The following is a 5,000-nucleotide window of genomic DNA, read 5'->3' on the forward strand; positions in this document are numbered from 1 at the left end:
TCCTTTTATTTTCTTCTTTTCATGTATAAAGGAAACAAGAAAAAAAGAGGAAAATAACAATTAAAAGTTGGTGTCTCGTTGATTTTTTTTGGTTCGTGAATAAACAACAGAATAAATCAATAATAAAAAAAATTAGCGTCGTTCTTTTCTCTTCATTCGCGAATAAACAAGAAAAGACAGTTTGTTACTTCAGCAATTTTCACCTTTTTCTCCTTCGTGAAAGAAAGAAAGAGAGAAAAGAAAAGAGAGAGAAAAAACAGCTTTCTTTTACTTTCTTTCTCTCAATCTCTCCAAAAAAAACAACAACGAAAAAAGAAAAAAAAAACAACAATAAAGACACCCAAATACTTTTCTAAAACAAAAACAGAGAGAGAGAGAGAGAGAGAGAGAGAGAGAGAGAGAGAGAGAGAGAGAGAGAGAGAGAGAGAGAGAGAGAGAGAGAGAGAGAGAGGGAGAGAGAGAGAGAGAGAGAGAGAGAGAGAGAGAGAGAGAGAGAGAGAGAGAGAGAGAGAGAGAGAGAGAGAGAGAGAGAGAGAGAGAGAGAGAGAGAGAGAGAGAGAGAGAGAGAGAGAGAGAAAGGTAATACATTATACCCAAATAAACGTAAGACCATTTAAAAAAAAATTACAAAGCAACAAAACATATCCATTATATCTAAATACGCCTGGGACAATTAAAACAAAATAATAGTAATAGAAAAAAGTTTACAAAAATAGAAAAACACAACACTTCATAACCCCAAACCACGCGTACATCCTCAAATCCAAACAAAACAAAACAAAACAAAATAAAACAAATCCAAACAAAAACAAAACAAAACAAATATAACAAATCCAAAAACACCCAAACAAATATAACAAAACATAAACAAAACAAAACACAAAACCACCCATCCCTCCATCATCAACCGGGGTCATCCACTACCACCCACCTTCCTCCCTCCACCCTCCACCACGCCCCTCCCTTCCACCACACCACCTCCCTTCCTCCACCCCCACCCCCTCCCACCCTCCCTCCTCCCCTCCTCTACCTTCCCTCCACCCTCCACCCCTCCACCTCCACCCCACCTCCTCCACCCGACCCCACGTGCCCCGGGCGGACCACCTCAGCCCCGCCTCGCCCCGCCCACTTCCTGCCGCGGCTCACAGCCTAATATAGGAACTTCCACAGCCTCCTCGGTACTCTCATTAAGGCAGGGAAGCGCTGGCGAGGCGTCTGAACCGAGACGAGGGAGGATTGACGTAAAAAATCCTCCTGGACGTAAATCCTGGACGTAAATGATTGGTTGAAATCCTAGACGTAAAGTATTTATTTAAATCCTGAACGTAAAATATTGATTTAAATCCTAAACGTAAATCCTGAGTGATTTAAATCCTACTCGTAAAATGTCCATTTAAATCCTAAACGTTAAATATTCATTTAAATCCTGGACGTTTAAGATTGATTTAAATCCTGAACGTAAAATATTGATTTAAATCCTAAACGTAAATCCTGAACACAAAAGATTGATTTAAATCCTGAACGTAAAAGATCAATTTAAATCTTAAACGTAAATCCTGAACGTATAAGACTGATCTAAATCCTAAACGTAAAAGACGAACGTAAACCCCATACGTAAATAATGAGCGTAAAAATCCTGACTTCAAGACATTAACGCAAACCCAAAACGTAAATAGTGAACGTAAATCCAAAACGCAAGTCCTTAAACGTAAATCTAAAACGTACACACAGAACGTAAATCCTTAAACGTAAATAGTGAACGTAAATCCAAAACGCAAATCCTTAAATGTAAATAGAGAACGTAAATCCAAAACGTAAATCCTTAAACATAAATAGAGAACGCAAATCCTAAACGAAAATAGAGAACGTTCATACCAATAAACAGAGAACGTAAATCCTTAAACGTAAATAGAGAACGTTCATACCAATAAACAGTGAACGTAAATCCTTAAACGTAAACAGAGAACGTAAATCCTTAAACGTAAACAGAGAACGTAAATCCTTAAACGTAAATAGAGAACGTAAATAGTGAACGTAAATCCTAAACGAAAACAGAGAACGTTCATGCCAATAAACAGAGAACGTAAATCCCTAAAACGTAAACAGAGAACGTAAATCCTGAAACGTAAACAGAGAACGTAAATCTAAAACGTAAATCGAGAACGTAAATCCTTAAACGTAAACAGAGAACGTAAATCCTGAAACGTAAACAGAGAACGTAAATCTAAAACGTAAATCGAGAACGTAAATCCTTAAACGTAAACAGAGAACGTAAATCCTGAAACGTAAACAGAGAACGTAAATCTAAAACGTAAATCGAGAACGTAAATCCTTAAACGTAAACAGAGAACGTAAATCCTGAAACGTAAACAGAGAACGTAAATCTAAAACGTAAATCGAGAACGTAAATCCTTAAACGTAAATAGAGAGAACGTTCGTGCCAACACTCGCACGTGCCGGACCGCCTTCACACATGGCGGGCGAACGCGAGGAGGGAAATTTCCTCGAAACTATTCGAAATGCGTGAAATCTCTTCCTCGCCGCCATTTTCCTTGACGCCAAGAAAGGGGAGGTGGGGGAAGAGGGGGGAAGAGGGAGGTGGGGGGAGGGGGAAGAGGAGGAAGAGGGAGGTGGGAAGGAGGGGAGGAGGAAGAGGGGGGAGGTGGAAGGGGAGGGGGAGGAGGGGGAAAGAGGGGAGGGGGAGAGAGGGGAGGGGGAGGGAGGGGGAGGAAGAGGGGAGGGAGGTGGGAGAGGTGGAGGGAGGAAGAGGGGGGAGGGAGGAGGGAGGAGAGAGGGGAGGGAGGAGGAGTGAGGACGGAGGAAAGGGGGGAGGGGGAGGGGAGAGAGGTAGAGTAGGAAGGGAAGAGGAGGAGGATTTGAAGGTAGAGGAGGAGGTAGAGGTATAGAGGTAGAAGAAGAGGAGGAGGACGAAAAGAAGAAAAAAATAATGAAATAAGGGATGAAAGAGAAGAAATAATAAAAAGAACAACGAAAGATGGAACACACAAAAAGAAGAGCGAGAAGAAAACAAAGAAACAAAACAAAACAACAACAAAAGAGCGAACCAGCATACGTCAAGCAGAAAAAACATCATAGTTATTTGAAAGCCGAGTGCGATGAGCAGGCTTCCTTCACAACACACGAGTGAATGACCCGGCTTCGAGCTATGACGACGAAGAGGAAGAGGAAGAGGAAAGGAGAAGAGGAAAATGAAAAAAGAAGAGGAAAAGGGGACAAGAAAAGATTGAGAAGAGGAAAAGGAAAAAAGAAGAGGAAGAGTAAGAAGAAAAGAGAAAAGGAGAAAAGAAAGAGAAAAGAAGAGGAAAAGGGACAAGAGAAGATTGAGAAAAAAGGGAGAAGAAAAGAAAGAGGAAGAGGAAGAGAAAGAAGCAGAAGAGGAAAAGGAAAAAGAAGAGGAAAAGGGACAAGAGAAGACTGAGAAAAAAGGAGGAGTAAAGAAAGAGGAAGAGGGAGAGGAAAAGGAAAGAGAAAAGGAGAAAAGAAGAGGAAAAGGAAAAAAAGAAGAGGAAAAGGGACAAGAGAAGATTGAGAAAAGAAGGAGAAAAGAAAGAGGAAGAGGGAGAAAAGGAGAAGGACAAGAGAATATTGAGAAAAGAAGGAGAAGGAGAAAAAGATAGAGGAAGAGGGAGAAAAGGAGAAGGACAAGAGAATATTGAGAAAAGAAGGAGAAGGAGAAAAGATAGAGGAAGAGGGAGAAAAGAAGGGGAATGACAAGGGAAGCTTGAGAAAAGAAAGATTAAGGAGCAAAGAAGAAGCATAATGAGTATGAAGAGTATGAAGAGGAAGAGGAGGGTGAGGAGGAGATGCAGGAAGGAACAGGAGCAAGAGCAAGAATATGAAGAGTAGGAGGAGGGCGAGGAGGAGGAGGAGGGCGAGGAGGGAGGAGGAGGAGGAGGGCGAGGAGGAGGAGGAGGGAGGAGGGCGAGGAGGAGGAGGAGGAGGGAGGGCGAGGAGGAGGAGGAGAGTGAGGAGATGCAGACAGGAACAGGAGCAAGGGCAAGAGTATGAAGAATAGGAGTAGGAGGAGGAGGATGGGGATGAGACTGAGGAGTAGTTGAAAGAAGAGTAAGAGAAGGAGGAGGCGGAGGGTTAGGAGGAGACGCAGACACGAACAGGAGCAAGAGCAAGAATATGAAGAGTAGGAGTAAGAGGAGAAGGCGGAGGAGAGTGAGGAGGAGGAGGAGGGTGAGGGTAAGGGTGAGGAGGAGGAGGAGGAGGAGTAGGAGGGTGAGGGTGAGGAGGAGGCGGGTGAGGAGGAGGAGGAGGAGGAGGAGGGTAAGGGTGAGGAGTAGGAGGGTGAGGGTGAGGGTGAGGAGGAGGGTGAGGGTGAGGAGTACGAGGAGGGTGAGGAGGAGGAGGAGGAGGGTGAGAAGGAGAGGAGGAGGGTGAGGGTAAGGGTGAGGAGGAGGAGGAGGAGGAGTAGGAGGAGGAGGAGGAGGAGTAGGAGGAGGAGGAGGAGGAGAGTGAGGAGGAGGAGGAGGGTGGGGAGTAGGAGGAGGAGGAGACGCAGCAAAAACACTCACCTTTCTCTGCTTCCTTGGGCCGGGGTCGAGGGGCGGGTTTGGGCGCCTTCAGCAAGATGGTGCATTCCGTCTTGAAAGACAGCATCATCCTGGCTTGTCGTTCTTACTCTTCCTTGTTTTCTTTCTCTCTTTCTCTTTCTCTTTCCCTCTGTTTTTTCTTTCTCTTTCCCTCTTTTTTGTTTGTTTTTTTTCTATCTTTCTATTTTTCTTTTTTTCAGGGGTATTTATTCTTTCTTGTTCTCTCTTTCTCTCTCTCTTTCCCTCTTTTTCTTTCTATCTTTCTTTCTCTTTCTTATTTTCGGGGGTGTTTCTGCTTTTAATTCCCCCGTTTTTCACTTTTTTATCTTTGTCTTCTTCTCTCTCTTCGTTCACTACACTTGTGATTTACAAATCTGGTTCTTATTGCATCTGTTGACGATTTCTTTTAAAAATATATTTCAAAGCGTCTGTTAAATT

The 5,000-nt window shown here is 43.3% G+C and overlaps 1 protein-coding gene and 1 long non-coding RNA gene across 5 annotated transcripts in view; both read right to left on the reverse strand.

The window, feature by feature from the left end:
* LOC113827254 (microtubule-associated protein futsch) overlaps positions 1 to 5,000 on the reverse strand; it is a 284,334-nt gene that overhangs the window by 195,820 nt on the left and 83,514 nt on the right. The gene's annotated exons all lie outside the window — the stretch shown is intronic.
* Positions 1 to 5,000, reverse strand: part of LOC138867550 (uncharacterized) — a 133,580-nt gene that overhangs the window by 115,466 nt on the left and 13,114 nt on the right. For both annotated transcript variants that reach the window (XR_011399818.1, XR_011399819.1), the window contains exon 2: positions 4,545 to 5,000. This exon is cut by the window's right edge and continues 36 nt beyond it. This is a non-coding gene — a long non-coding RNA (uncharacterized lncRNA). The remainder of the gene's footprint in view (positions 1 to 4,544) is intronic.

The sequence above is a fragment of the Penaeus vannamei genome, chromosome 30, assembly GCF_042767895.1.
Source record: "Penaeus vannamei isolate JL-2024 chromosome 30, ASM4276789v1, whole genome shotgun sequence".
NCBI classification, from domain to species: Eukaryota; Metazoa; Arthropoda; class Malacostraca; order Decapoda; family Penaeidae; genus Penaeus; species Penaeus vannamei.